This window comes from Apostichopus japonicus, chromosome 4 (genome assembly GCF_037975245.1).
Source record: "Apostichopus japonicus isolate 1M-3 chromosome 4, ASM3797524v1, whole genome shotgun sequence".
Taxonomy (NCBI): domain Eukaryota; kingdom Metazoa; phylum Echinodermata; class Holothuroidea; order Aspidochirotida; family Stichopodidae; genus Apostichopus; species Apostichopus japonicus.
In genome coordinates, this window is record NC_092564.1 from 3311563 (window position 1) to 3328215 (window position 16653).

Consider the following 16653-nt stretch of genomic DNA (forward strand, 5'->3'; position numbering starts at 1 on the left):
AAAACATCTCTATATCTCAAACAAACTTTAATGTGAAACTGGAAAAGTCAAAATAAGGAGGTGGTCAAACCGTCAAATCAAGGGTAACTTTTGGTGGACACATCTGACATTTTATGCTCCTCCTATCAAATTTGGGAAGACTCCAGATTACAAGGGATGACAGAGTGTTCTTGTCAATGGGGAAGGAGGGGGGGGGGAGTTGTGGGGGGAGGTGCTGGAATAAGGGAAATTATCTTGTACAGAAATCCTTAAAGGGGACAAAAAAAAAAAAAAATCCCAAACCATCAGTTTTGTGTTGTATGTTATTTATAATGAATAACTCGCCAAACAGCTAAGATATATCATTAGGTCATTTTAAGAGCTTCAATATTTCTATATATAGCTGACATTCGCAAAACCATCTCCATCACACTCAGAAAATAGACATTGTAAGGAAAAAAGAGAAACAAGAGAAATTGTAGCCCTTGTGGCTGGATGATGTCATATTTAGACTTGATCAAGTCTCCAGCATTGTGTGTGAAGGAACATTAAATCTGCTAAATGGAATTAGATGTTTCTTTAGCAGTAATAGTGAAAATTGTTCACTACAGCCAATTCTACAACAGACACTGTTAACATTTGTAGGGTTGGTGTCTCCTTTAAGGTTGGCTTTAAGTGTAGTAATAAACAGAGCGGGGGTCTCTGATGGGCTGGCTAACCCCCTCCCCCCCCCCCCCCCGACGTAGCTAACCAGAGGTAGGAGTTAGGGTTTGGTCATAGATTCTAAAATTAATGTTTTTGTTATTACTTCCAGAGGATAATTTTGCCTCAATCTGTAGAGATGTTATTCTGCTGGGACAGTGAGTTTATATTGGATGGATGTGTATCTCAGACTCTTGTTAAGTATTAAGCATATGCACTTAATTGCATGTAACAAGTGTTTCCCATAGATCTGTCACAACCAAACATATCATCTAAACAAGAACTGTGTTTTTTGAGACTAAGGTGCAAAATTATAGCCCTTTATATCCTCATACAGGATTGGGACATCCTTACCCACAACTTCTTTTAGCTTTTCATGTGCACTCACAGAATTATAACAACTTCTACAGTTAATTCAAATACAAAAGACTACAATCCCTTTTAAGGTCCATGTAACATTTTAACAAGACAGATACAATTCATCTTCATGTATAGTAATAAAAGTAAAATATGGAAGTTTGCTGGCCTACAGTCAAATTATAGACTTAATCTTTTTGTAGTTAAAGAAAGTTCTGACAAAAGCCTCAACATATGATAATCCAACCCTGACATGATTCTTGATGGATCATGAACTAAACAGTTGGCTAATGTTGGCGTTAGAATGACAGTATATGCTCATGATGGACAACTTCATGAATATCATCCCTCATCTCATGTTGGTGTTAGAATGACAGTATATGCTCATGATGGACAACTTCATGAATATCATCCCTCCTCTCATGTTGGTGTTAGAATGACAGTATATGCTCATGATGGACAACTTAATGAATATCTTCCCTCCTCTCATGTTGGTGTTAGAATGACAGTATATGCTCATGATGGACAACTTCATGAATATCATCCCTCCTCTCATGTTGGTGTTAGAATGACAGTATATGCTCATGATGGACGACTTCATGAATATCATCCCTCCTCTCATGTTGGTGTTAGAATGACAGTATATGCTCATGATGGACAACTTCATGAATATCATCCCTCTTCTCCTGTTGGTGTTAGAATGACAGTATATGCTCATGATGGACAACTTCATGAATATCATCCCTCCTCTCATATTGGTGTTAGAATGACAGTATATGCTCATGATGGACAACTTCATGAATATCATCCCTCTTCTCCTGTTGGTGTTAGAATGACAGTATATGCTCATGATGGACAACTTCATGAATATCATCCCTCTTCTCCTGTTGGTGTTAGAATGACAGTATATGCTCTTGATGGACAACTTCATGAATATCATCCCTCCTCTCATGTTGGCTTAAGATCTCATACAGAACTTGACTTGCCTCCGCTTCTCTTCCTGTGATAGGTTCCTGTTTGCAGGTCTGTTAAATGTTCGGATGAAAGGCTGTGATTGCACTTTTGCATAAAATCAATGAGACCTGCTCTTTTGGAGTAAACCTCCTTTAATAGTTTAATTGTCCTCTGTTGTTGTTGAAGTCTGTTACATATGGTGGCCATCTTTTATATTTGTATGAACTAACAGAAAAGTTGGAAAGAAGGAAAATGGCATTCTTAAATCAAAGAACAATAGGGTAACACTTTTCTTTGTTTTACAAGATCCTAAAATTATTGCAAGAAATATACCTTTCGTTAAAGCCTGATTTTGCTTTCAATTAGATATGTGCACAGAAACTAACCTACACCTTATATTTCCTATTTATCTGAATCACGTATATCTTCTGGCAGGGTTGTTTTAGACAGAAAAAGTAGGCTTTTAAACAGCTTGTGAGGATAACAATGAAGTAATCTTCCCCAATATGTATCTTTTACATTAGTTCAAAAGTTTGAGCAATATTTCTAAGCATCACTCTCACAGAAGTTATGGAAAATGTGTCGCCCAGACACTTTCATGACATTAATATGAATCACAAGCAAATCCAGAAAAGCTGTTCTGCAAGAATAGAGGTTTACAGTACCTTGTGAATGCTTTGGTATTGTACTAAAACCAGGAGTTAACTCCAGGATTAAAGCAGTGCGTGTAATGAACAGCCTAAATAAATTAATCTTTGATGCATGGTAATCACTCTTAGGTGAACTATTATGGTAATGAGTCATTTTTGTGTTTTCATTTTTAAGTCTTACACTGCAATATGTATGTGACCCTGCTAACAGTAAAGCAGTGATTTATAACTCACAGCTTGTGTATAACCCTATTGTCATGGTTTTGACAGCAAAGGTCCACCGGTTAGGAATATTAGCTATTAGTTTAACCACCATCCGCAGCTAAACTTGGGTCCCAATCTACAAAAACGCTGGGAAACGCAGCATTGACTAGCGGTGATGTGAAAATAGTCAACAAGTGTGTTATACTTTAGTGATTACAGTCGAAAGGATTATTGAACCATTTAAAGCTAACTATATTTGTATCTGTTTATAGTTTTGTAATAGGTTGATGGCATTTAAAAATAGTTCAAATTCATCTCAAATTGCAATAAACTTTAATTGTATTTGGGGAAAAGGTGGTCTTGTTCACAGAATAGCCCTAGACTAATTAATCAAAAAAAGCAAAAAAGATGTTTATGAGATTAATGTTGTTTACATATCAAATAGCAAACTTCAAGCAATGGGTACTTTGTAGCTGTTACGTTTAACATTTTAAGATAGTAAACTCTTATTGATTGTGGCACCGACAGTCTAGAGCAGTGATTAAATTTCTAATTCAGTCCAATGGATTTTATGTTGAATATCTATTTGCATGAATTGTAAAAAGTGATTGATTGCAGAGGAATTTGAAAATAGAAAGGATACTCTTGTAATCCAATATACTGTTATTTATCAGTGGTAAATAAATTTAATCTATGTTGTAATTGTTTTACAAGGTCTGGCTTAAATGTTGTTAAAAGGTAGTAAAATTATATTCTTCTTTGCTTTCATTAGATCTGGACTGCATGTTTGAATACATCATGCAAAAAATTAATAAGATTTGAAGTTCTAACATACTTCTTTTTTTTGCTCTTAAACATCAAATACGATCTCCCACACACATTCATTTCAAAATCATTGCACTGTAGTTTCAGTTTAGGAATGTTGCACATAAAAGTCTGTATTGATAAAAATTTCATGTGAATATATCTCGGTGATATTGGTTGTATTTATGTGCACTCCACAACCTTTCCACTCCTTGGACTTCCTTTTTTGGAAAAATATGTTTCTTTTTCAGGTTTCTACCATTTTATCATGTTTGCAAATCATCAATGTGATATCCCTTCGATGATTCCATCAGTAAAGTTTAAAAATGTGATATCCCTTCTATGATTCCATCAGTTAACAAAAAAGGTGATATCACTTTTATGATTCCAATAGTTAACTCAAAATGTGATTTTATCTCTTCTATGATTCCCTCAGTCAAGTTTAAAAAGGTGATATCCCTTCGATGATTCCATCAGTTAACTCAAAAAGTGATATCCCTTCTATGATTCCCTCAGTTAAGTCTAAAAAGGTGATATCAGTTCTATGATTCCATCAGTCAAATCTAAAAAGGTTGTATACCTTCTATGATTCCATCATTCTACTAAAATGATAAAAGAAAACTTAGAACAAGCCAAGAAAAGTATTGTAAATATAAGAGGAATATATCTTGTTTTGTGATGCTAGAAGGTAAGGGAGAAATTCAGTCTGGACGCAATGACAGACACTCAGTTTTGTCACTGTGGCCAAGCTTGGAGTCAGTGCAGTGGAGAAATTGGAAGTCTGAGTCGTTGATTTGCCTATAGTACACGTAGTAAAAATATCATTTAAATTTAAATTCATTCATTCAATGTTTCTAACAGACCATGTTTCCCATTACAGTGTCCCTTTATAAATTTCTTACATTTTTCTCATTCTAACTTTTGGGCCCGCAGGTCCATCTAGCCCAGTGACGTAAATCCTGACTTGACTTGAACTCAGGATTTCTAATATAAATTCTTCCTAAAATTATATGAAAAAAAAGAATAAAAAAAGAAAGAACCAAACTTACACTAAATCATAAAATAAAAAACTTTCTTACATATTCATGATGAATACTTTCTAATTAAGCCCTATCAAGCCATTTATATCTATCATATAGAAGTATTTGACTCCCCCCCCCCCCCATCAATGTTCTTTTTTGATAGTAGTCCTGAGTTTGAAATGAACTCTTTCTATCCCTGATATGATGTTACATAGATTAACAGATTCTTGAGAAAGCAGAAAAAAAACCCCCAAAAACCCCCAAAACACAGTCTAAGTAAACAAATCGCCATAATGAAAACCATGACAAAAGCAGCTTGTAAGGACATGAATTCAAGCATTGGGTCTTGTTTGATAATTAGTTATCTGGGATTAGGCAGACTGGTACTAGTACTACTACTTGTAGTCCTGAGTTTGAAATGAACTCTTTCTATCCCTGATATGATGTTACATAGATTAACAGATTCTTGAGAAAGCAGAAAAAAAACCCCCAAAAACCCCCAAAACACAGTCTAAGTAAACAAATCGCCATAATGAAAACCATGACAAAAGCAGCTTGTAAGGACATGAATTCAAGCATTGGGTCTTGTTTGATAATTAGTTATCTGGGATTAGGCAGACTGGTACTAGTACTACTACTTGTAACGGTAGAGCTAGAGCTAGCATGTAAATTACATGCATAGTAAACATCCTGAATGAATAAGTGATAAAGTCATTTGTCTTCTCCCGGTTCACTACTGATTAAAGACCCTAAACTAATGAATTTTTCAAAAGCAGCCTCCACGCCATGCCTGCAAACAATGATATTGATTTTTGTTCTCCTCAGGAAGCTCGTTGTAGCCAGGGCAAATTTTTTTTCTCTCTCCCCACCTCACTCCTCTGCACTTACACCGATCCACCAATCAGGACTTTTCATTTCGCTCAGTCGGCCGAGAAAGCCAAAGCAAGCGTGGTCTCCATAGGCTGACAGTTGTGAGTCGGGGAGTTTGCTAACATTCTGGGCAAGATAATGAACGCATTGTTTGTCGAGGGAAAGGAAAACGGACAATATAACCAAGAGGACAGCTGTCTTTTGACTTTGGAATTTACTATTTGATTTTTAGCTTCTTTTCTTTGGAATGCTATCAGGTAAGTTGAAATTTATTATTCTCAGCTACTTTTTGAGTTTTTTCACAATTAAGTGTTATACTTGTAAGTTATTGTGAAATCTAGTACATGTTTTGTGTAATTATCCTGTCTGTTGTAAACCAGTTAATGAACCAATTTGTATGCATGTGTACATAGTACACATTATATTGACTGTGTATATGATGTTATGGATATAGAAAAGATGTTATTGGGTTATAACTTGTAATTAGTGTAACTACATACATAGTCATGATGCTGTGTTAACAAGAACAAATATAGTACACTCACTGCATGTACTGCAGCTACAGAAAAATTGATGCAAGTTGTGGAGTATTTTATTTCTCTCACATTGATTATTTATTTGCAGAGAATATAACAGCAATGGTGAATATGACAATAGGCATACGGTTTAGTGCTCAAGGTTAAATTTACTTTGAACAATAGAGTCGTTAATATCATCATATGGAACGTTGTGTCAGTAGTATATATGGGCTGTACATTTCTCTACATGTATGTGAGTATAGTAGTAACTGCTCACTCATGTAAAACCAGAAGGATTCTGCTGGGGACAATCTTAAAGGAGACGCAATTCAATCCATCATCTCTAGCTTACATGATAGAGATCTCTGTAAAGAACAGCAACTACCCCATAGCAATTAGAGAAAAATCTTGCTCTGTTTGGTAAAAATCCTAGCTTAAAAGTCATGTCTCGGAGTTCTCATTTTGTCTCATGATGTCATAGCGCCACCAGGTTACAAAACCGTTTACTCATTCTTTGATTTTTTGTTTCTTATTTTCAAGGGAAAAGGTTAACAGTGTTGACACTGCAAATATCGTCATCATAATGTTAAGAATTTGATGGTTTAGATTCAGCAGCTGCAAAATCCATTTCCATTACAGAAAGTAAACATTGAAATAAACAAAGAAAAACATGGGAAAAATATGAAAGCTCATTTGGCTCGATGATGTCATATTAAGACTTGATCAAGTCTTCAGCCTTGTGTGTGAAGGAACATTAAACCTGTAACAGTGGCATACTAAGCGGGGGCAGGGGTTGGGGGTGGGATGCCCCAGGTACCAGTCTGGGGATGATCCCAAAAATCAATTTTTCCATTTTATTGTAAATCATTGTGTGATCAGTTCAAAGCTTTGCCAAAGATAGTGCACCATTTTGTATTTAAGCTGCCTTACATTAGTTTCCCCCTCCCCTTAGACCCCTCACCCAGTACGGCATCCCCTGCATGTGGTGGCAAAGGAAGGATGCCCTGGGTGCCAACTGTTATAGGTATGCCACTGACCTGTAATCTCTCCCAAATGGAATAAGAAGAGCTGTCTTAGGGAAGTTGTTCACAACATCAATGTCAGTCACTATAGAACAATAATCATCGTAGGGGTTGTGTCTTCAGGAAGGTCTAAATTTTCATTAGTCAGTTATGGTCACATTTGTGGCCTTTCCATGTGGGTGCCACCTTCACAGTATTTTACATGCCTGACGCATCAAATGGTTTTATTTCATACATCACTATATGTGGGAATTAATTGAAGGCTGAGAATTAACTAGATATAGAATAGCAGTCTTAGAACTTTAAATGCCATCTTTTTTCAAGATATTTAGACTTGACCAAGTCTACAGCCTTGTATACGTGAAGGAACATAGTAATCCTGTAATCTTTCCCAGCTGGAACTTGAATGTCATCCTTCTTCAAGATGCTGACATTTTTAACGGCATTGTTTTAATCCACGATCTTACTGATAGGAGTGAGCAACTGACATTTTCAGAGGAGTTTCTTATAGACAGAGATAACATCATGCATTTAGAAGCAGTCAAGTTCTGTGTCAGTAATAGTACCCTACTATAACAGCTGCTTTAAAAATGCTTTTAACAATTATATACCTCGTTCCTACACCATGTAGCAGGTATTGGGTGTCTGTAATGTTCTTTGTTGTTCCACGATGCACCTACTGCATATTGTTCTTGGACTTTCCTCATTGCCACATACTACAATATCATGATTCACTATTTAGTGTATGCATAGAGATTGTATACTGTATGGTGTCTACAAGATATCATGAAGTTTACTGTTGTACATGGTGGTTATATACCCTGCACTGGTATACATACATTTAGTATAGCATCACACAGTCCTCAGTCTAAGAGGATGCACATTTAACATTCTAACGTACAAGTAAAACCTCCGATAGAAGAAAGTAAATAGTGTCCATACCCTCTTAAAGCACACATGGTGGTTTACATCATTCACTGTGAAGTAGGCAGGGTGAATTGTGGTGTAGCGATTTCAGTATCCTCCCACAATCTCTCCGATTCCCGGTTCATAACCTTACCAGGAACTCTCAAACTTTTCAAAACTTTATGCACATCCTGGTTGTAAATTGGGAACTGGGGTTTGGGAACAACTACTTTTCACCATGTCATCAAGGCAGTGAGATGAATGGCTGCCTTAGCCTCAGTATCTGAGAAAGTGTTCAGAGTCTGACGTATATATACACTCTTGTCCGTCGGATGGGACGTTCAATGGTGGTCCTGGAAGCAGGATTGGCTGCCTCATAATTCTCTGAACACTCATAGAAAAAAGAGAGTGTTTGATGTAAGCCGTTGTTCATCAGTGATCATCAGGTTAATCCATAGGTAAATCACTACACTAATCTTATCATTTGTGCAATTCAACTTTTGCAGGGTGCATCCAGGTCTCCACAATCACCAATCAATGGCATAATGAAACTAGTATAGATAACTTTCAGCATACTGTGTGTCCACCCACAGTGTAGAGTGTATCAGATGGTCAACAAGAATTATGTGGCTGCCAAAAACTTGCATGTTTGCCAAAATATTTCTGTGTCAGATATAGGTGCTTTTGTCAAGGAAGACAAAACAATGTAAAAAATTAGAAGAAAAATGGAAAAAGAAGTCAGTACCATTGTTGGTGATGAAATAAGAAGTCATGTGAACTAACATATCTAACATAGTATAAATTATCATTCTTGAAGGGAGGGAGCTGAGGTCATCAGAAGATAATCAAACCTTTGAGGTAGCATGTTGGTATGATATACATCAGACAGTCAAGTGTGTGGTCAACCATTAATACTGAATTGCATATTAAGCTTTCTCCTCTCCATGGCGTGCCCTTTTCATTTTCAAGGTCACATTATGATTGATGCTGAATTATGCTGTTTCTCATCACAAAGCCATTGCAGTACTTTTTCAGGTTTTTTTTCTTTAATTTTATTATGGATAGTGCGTCTATATATATGGACAGACTGTAGTCTTACACATATTTATCAAGCTCTTTTCTAAAACTGAGTACTTTACATGAAAATAAGAAAAGGACTATTAAAATGACATTGACTATTAATCAGAATTTATGCTACTGGGAGGACATTAAAAAGCTACATTTTGTATTGAATTGTAGTAGTGTGTCATTCTAACATATATGTAAGTACAAGTGGGAGATGTATGTGGTGAGCTACAAGAAAAAACACAAAAGAAACACAGCTCCCCTTGGTACCTTGGTACAGAAAGTAAAATGAATGCAGTGCATACTTAAAGCCTTGTTAGTTTGTCTTAAAAGCTCCTCTGGTTTCTAGTCACCCTTCTTTTCAAACTTTCAAATTAAAGTTCCGTTGACAAACTTGACTTTGTTACCTGGAAGGAAGGCGGCCTTGGCTCTGGTTAGGGGAGAAGGGAGGGACTCTTTAGCTTAGGAACCCATCAGCAGGTGTTTTTCTCCCATCCCCAGGGGGAGGGGGGTGGTACCAGGTCTGGAACAGTTGTTCCGGCTGAAGTCAAGCTCTGTCTTCAATTGTCTTGTTCCTTTTATTTGCTTCCACCTGCTAAAATTATTTGTCTGTTTCATAAGCACGGAAAGTCCTTACTAACATACATGCACATAACTAATGCACTCTTAGTAGGTATATAATTGTTCTATGCTGTAGCTTATAGTCATACTGTTCATTAGCTATGCCTGTCCTCCTTATCACCTTACTACAACCCCTCCCCACCCCCCTCCCTTTGTCCTCATTGATGTCATATTAAAGGTGATACAAATCCAACAATCGTTAGCTAGTATGGTTCTTTGCGATGAACAACTCAATCAAACAGCTAAGAGAAAGTTTGCCTCGTTTGGGAGACATCCTAGTTTAATGTCATGTCTGGTGGACGCTCTCAAATCTTAAATCATTGTCCCACTATCTGACTTTCTCTTTATTCTTTTCATATTTTCACAGTACTTAGAATGTTCACAGTGTTGACAATGAAGTACGGTAATGTCATTACGAGGGTCATGTTTTAACACCTTCAATAATTTAAATTTCAGCATATTGTAAAACCCATCTCCAGAGACTCCATTACAGAAAATAAACATTGCAATAAATATAAGAAAAGAATACAAAATTGAAGCACATTTGGCTTCTAAGGTGATGTCACATTTTGCCTAGAACAAGTCTTCAACCATATGTGGAGGAACATTAGTCTGTGATGTCTCCCTAATTAAATGAGAGTTTTTTTTTAGCTCTTTGGAAAGTTATTCATGACAGTTTTGTCTAGCCATCACATAGTCCAAAAGTGATGGTTGGGTTTTTGTCTCCTTGAATAAAGTCGCAGTTAACCCTTTAATTGATTAATCTTGTCTACTAGATCTTCCATGTAAATCACATATGAGCAAACTTTGAAAAAAAAACAAATAAATTAGAAACGTACAATTTTGATGGATGGAAAAAGATCCAGCCTAATTTACTTCCTCGAGCAAAGTACCAAATTTGTCCATATATGTTAAACTGTACAAATAAAAAATAATATGAAGCTAGTTAAAATTGCATTTATAAAAAATAATTTTTCGTGTTAATATATACTATGTTTAAACTGTTTTGAGAAAAAGCAATGCTATCAATAGAATATTGCAGAAAGCAATTGCCAGCATAAGTGTTATTATACTCTCTACAAAATACACTAAGTACTATCAATGTCCACTATAAAGCACTTATAAGTATCAAGGTATGAACCAGACTGTGGTTTATTATTAAAACAGATAGTACATTATGACAAATACTGCCGAGATGTGCAAACCTGGTGTTTTACAAGTTCTGCGTACTGTATCTTGAAGTAAGTCTACTGTACATACAGCCTGTGAATAATATTTGTACTAGTTACTCTGTAAGTTTAGGGTAGGACTTTTGATAGAGCAGACACTATCAATAGCCAGCTTGAGGTTTAATCGCCATCTTATCTTGAAAGTGCAAAAATAGACATATGGGATTTAATAATTGCTTACTGTAGAGAATTACCAATGTCAAGTAAAGAATGAAATTAATCTGGGTTCATTGAATAAGGCTCTACTTTATCAATATTTTGGAGGGAGCACGGTAATAAATATAAAAACATGGATGTTATTTTATATGGAATATAAAACAGTTACGATTATGGTCTGATGGTCAGAAAAAACTTTTTCTTTGCGTTTCAAATTTCACAACTTACCATGTTTTGGTATTAATTTCCATTCATGGCAAACTGTACCATTATTTTCTCCTAACTTTTATAAAGCAAAGCGGCGGTTTTAATCCACTAATGGCTAGAGGTTTATGATAAACTGCGTTCAGTTTCCTTCTTACGACTTAATCAATTGAGAAGCAAACCTGATGTTATCATTGTCGATAGATGTGATGGGAGATACTGTATCATAAATATACAACAGCTAAGGAAGCTGTCATTCCATTTGGGAGATACATACAATAGTGTTTCTTTCACTTTACAAGAACAAAGACTTAAGCAAGTCTAACTATTACATCATCGAGCCACATGAAGGCTTGAATATTTAATCTTTCATCAAATTTACTTCAAATTTTAAATCCTGTTATCTCTAAATAAATGAGGGATGGGTTTTGCAAACTATGCTGAAGTTTGTAACATGGCATTAGTGTAAACACTGTTTCTATTCACCGTCAAGAGTCCAAATTTGAGCAGAAAAAAAATTCCAGATACCTCTGGAACAGAGCAAGATTTCTTACAAAGATAGGTTAGTTGGAGTAGTTCACAAAGATCTTTATCATATAGTAAGCCATTGATGATGGATGGTTTATTTGTCCTTTGAATACTAACGTCAAACAGATCTAGAGTCCTGAATGACTTTCGCAGAATTTAAGGCGGGCAGGTTAAAGGGAGTTTTACTGTATTCTAGCTCTGATATTGTAAAGACAGATTATAGGTCATCTATAAGTCCTGAGACTGTGAGATGAGTGTCTTACAACGTGTATAGAGTCTCGTACAGTATTTGGATTCTTGCAAGGAGCATAAATTACGAGATCTACTCATTAACAATACTTTTTTTTTTTTTTTACCTAATTGTCATTATATACATTTCTTGCCTGTGAGTGACCAGTATACATGGAAATTACAGGTTACAGAATTATATGTCTCACTGTCAACACCTACAGTTGTGAACGTATTAACCAGAGAGAATATCTTTGTGTTTTACTCCGCCCCGGTAAAAACGTATCTAGATTTGAATATCTTAATGACACAATTGTCCTTGTGCTTAAAATAATTAGATTCCAATCATAGCCGCAAGAGTGTCAAGGAAGAGTAACCTTCGTTTACCCAAGACAATATCGCAGCTACGACGACGATCATCATATATATGCCTCCTCTGGATTTGATCAATACTGATTAGGGGTTGGAACCGTTCCTCTGGCAGAACCAATTTCATCGATGAAATGTTGGGATCTGTGGTGAAATAAATCACAGTTTCTCCATCACCACCCCATTGTGGCATAAAAGCATCAAATTTCAGACTGTTATCGGATGCAGATTTCATCCCACGCCGAAATTCAACGTCGGTAAAAAGTACTAAAGGAAGGATGTCCAGAGATTGACGATAACTCTTCCCAGCTTTTAGTTTTTTTTCTGCTTCTGATATAAAGAGTATATATTTTAGCCACGATGGGTGGGCCACTCATCTGCCAAAATTCTTCCAGTAATCATTCCAATTGTGATGACCTTCAGATTAGGATGGCTGACTTTGAACTTGAGAATATCTTTGCAAGTGAATACGTTATTGTTATACATTGAAGTAGGCTTTATTATAGCACAATATCTTTATCTCTCATATTAATCATATTGTTTATGAAACCTTGTACCTAGCTAGAATCTGGCGATGTTCTTCGTCAAGAGACTTTTTCCTTGTACTCAGAGATGCTGTCCCACCGGGCCAAATTTAGTGCTTCTGTTGATAATGTTAAAATCAAGTAATTGGTATTTGCCACATTTTACGTAAGAGGGGGAGGTGGCGATGAGTAAGTGTTACACGATTAATGAAAAAGAGAAACATGAATAATGATAGTCTCGTGGGACGCTAACGATAACTGCTGTGCACGGCTAGCTCGGTAGTAGCATACGTAAGCTGCCCACAGATTCAGGAGGGTTGTATTATTAAAGCAGAGTGGTGTGGAGTTAAAGCATAAATTGGACTGTTTCAACTGAGAGTATAATCACGTGAGCTGTAGGCATCTATATATAGCTATACAAATAGAAATGTATGAGTGCAGTATTGAGGAGAGCTGTCAGAATATAGTCAAGACATTTCACATCAATGGTATCACAGACAACAATGTGGAGCATTGAAATGGGCAGATTAGTAACTGTGCAAAGATGTGTTGCAGGTTAAGCACACATCAGGAACCATAATATTTAAAAGAAGACAAAATTCAGAGGCTTGACAGAGCTGATACGACAAAAAAAACTTGAACAATTAAAGGGTGAATTTAGGCACTTTTTTATTCGTTATTATTAAAGACAAAAAATTGGAGTAAAATAGAAACATTGCTCTGAGTCCAGGATGTATTTCTACACCTCTTTTAATATTTGGAAAATGAAACTTTAAGTACCTGAGGCTCATCAAATTAAATGGCTGAACAACTTAGTCTATGTCTTAGTCTTAGACCTCACCCTAGAAATTAACCCCTCCCAATCTGTACCTTTCCCCTCCCTAATCATAACTACTGTTATGGGCCTGAGTAGTACCAAACTTCAAAACGTTGGTGTACACTGGTTGTCAGGTTGCGCTATAATATATCTCACAAACTCACTTGTATGCCACTTTAAAGGCTTATGCTGCGGTAGGTAAAGACAATGCAAATTGTAATTAGATCGAAGAGATATAAAAAAGAAAGAAGATATAGTCAACTATCTCCATTGCTCTGTATTAAAACCAATCCTTCATATTTTTGATATTGTACAGACAAAGCCTAATTCCTCTGATTGGAATGGTTGGAGCCGTTACAATCACTGTGCACAGCAGAACTTGGTGTAAATAATATATGAACCGGTAACCTAGTGACCAGGGAATTGGGAAGCATTCAAAAGCCTCAGTAATTAATCTGATAACCATTTGGAAATAAAGATGAGACTTGAGTCACTCAGCTGCAAGTTTTAAGATATCAAATGATTATAAATGTTCTTTGGGAAATGACAAAGGCTAAACCACCAAAAATTATCATTTAATGAGGTGATTATTGGGTCTGTGAAATATGGAACTCTGTCAGCCGAGACACGGCAAAAGTACAAAAGTTGATAGGGAAGCGATACAGTATCTGCAAGTTATTTTACAATCGAACGTACGGTATCTTTTAAGTAATTACTTTAAAGGGTTATTATGTACACTAGCAATTGGAGGCAGTCTCTCTTTAATATTTTGGAAAAGAAGTTTCCGATGTGTCAGAGGTATGGTTTTTGTAAAGTTCTTAATCATCTAAACACAGAGCTTTATATAGGGCATTGCAAATTTTGCTCAGATTGTTTGCGCTTTCCAGTAGTCTATATCGCACCTTGCCCTTCATTCTGTAACCCCTATCCCTCTAACTTACTAGATTCTTTAAAGTCCACGGTTCTGCCAAAGATTACTTCCATGCAGTACATGATGTATTAAATGTCAGTTGCATCAGGGAGTTCCATAACAACTCCCTGGTTGCATTCAGATCTTACTTAATTTTTGTTTTAATTAGTAACGTCAGTGTGATCATATGTTAGAATGGTAATTGAATGGCTCCAGGCCATATGTTGTGTGCTTTATTCAATATGTAGTTATTTTTATTGTTTACATATCTATGTGCTTTGTTATTTTGGGGAAGGTGAAAACGACTAAATGTCTGCAACATTGAGACTATAAATTCGCCAGTAATTGATTCCCAACATAACACTTCATTGCAGTCTAAGACCCAGAATAATTCAGATGAAAACTTAGTTTTTTTACTAGCTGACCAATTTTAGCACCATTTCTCCTCAAGGGGTGATTGTACACATTTATATTCATGTATATACGGTATCTTGAAGTTAGCTGTGCAGTACATCAAATCATTTCTGGTGCAGAGATGGGAGCATGTGCATGTAGTCTTGAATCCATTGCTGAAGCATGCATGCAGTCTTGAATCCATTCATGAAGTATGCATGCAGTCTTGAATCCATTCATGAAGCATGCATACAGCCTTGAATCCATTCATGAAGCATGCATGCAGTCTTGAATCCATTCATGAAGCATGGATGCAGTCTTGAATCCATTCATGAAGCATGGATGCAGTCTTGAATCCATTCATGAAGCATGCATGCAGTCTTGAATCCATTGCTGAAGCATGCATGCAGTCTTGAATCCATTGCTGAAGCATGCATGCAGTCTTGAATCCATTGCTGAAGCATGCATGCAGCCTTGAATCCATTCATGAAGCATGCATGCAGCCTTGAATCCATTCATGAAGCATGCATGCAGTCTTGAATCCATTCATGAAGCATGCATGCAGTCTTGAATCCATTCATGAAGCATGCATGCATTCTTGAATCCATTCATGAAGCATGCATGCAGTCTTGAATCCATTCATGAAGCATGCATGCAGTCTTGAATCCATTCATGAAGCATGCATGCAGTCTTGAATCCATTGAGCTGAATGCTAGTTGTCAACCATCATCCATATCATTAGCATCACAGGAGCGTATAAATATCATTAGTGTCTTCACCTCGCAAATCTAACTCAATTCCTGTAACAGCAAAAATTTTCCAATCTTTTTGGAGATTACAAATTTTTCTCCCACTGATTGATGTGATCCGTGTTACTAGAAAAGGTGTTTTGCCAGAGGAAAAGAAGATATGCATGCCCGGAGGAGTGAGTCCAAATCCATCTATAAGAACTCTGAAAAGCTGCATCATCAATCTGTGATAAGCATGGAACTGTAAATGCTATTTATTAAATTTTTGTGATTAAGGTTTGACATTTTTTTCCTACAATATTCATAGTTAATTTATATTTGTGATATGACTTTTGTATTAATGCCTATCCAAATTTTGTACAGAATAATAGAAGAAGATGTTTGTCTTTTGTTGCTATCAAGTATCAACGATATTTATTTCTCCAGAAAAATTTGGTAGTGTGTCTTTGTTGTGAGGGACGACAGGTTTCTAATTTGACTTTAAAAGAATATTATCTGATATATAATATTCCCAAAAAAATCTGTATTATTCTTTTAATCTGTACAAGGAACATCTAATATGGAAGCCAGTGTCAAACAGAATGTATAATATGAATGTTGTTTGAATGTTATATGACGCTGTATGCAAGCAAAGTTACTATAGTGTGTTTCAGAAACCAGTAAAGAGGATTTAATATCAAATAAATTGATTATTTAGAACACAAACTGAAGTGGCAATTCTTACTTTTAGCTTCTTATGATATGAATTTACAAGGCAGAAACTTTAAACTCTCTTGAGAATGTGCACAAGGTTACATAGAGACGTAGAACTTAAAGTACGTTTGTTTATTTCACACATGATGGAAGAAGTTATAATGCGCAATACCCAGACA

The 16653-nt window shown here is 36.1% G+C and overlaps 1 protein-coding gene across 3 annotated transcripts in view; it reads left to right on the plus strand.

Annotated features, from left to right (window-relative positions):
- The window catches only part of LOC139966160 (thrombospondin type-1 domain-containing protein 7A-like), a 198940-nt gene that overhangs the window by 36003 nt on the left and 146284 nt on the right, over positions 1 to 16653 (plus strand). For all 3 annotated transcript variants that reach the window (XM_071968908.1, XM_071968909.1, XM_071968907.1), the window contains exon 2: positions 5498 to 5799. The gene's annotated coding sequence lies outside the window, so the exon portion shown is untranslated. The remainder of the gene's footprint in view (positions 1 to 5497; positions 5800 to 16653) is intronic.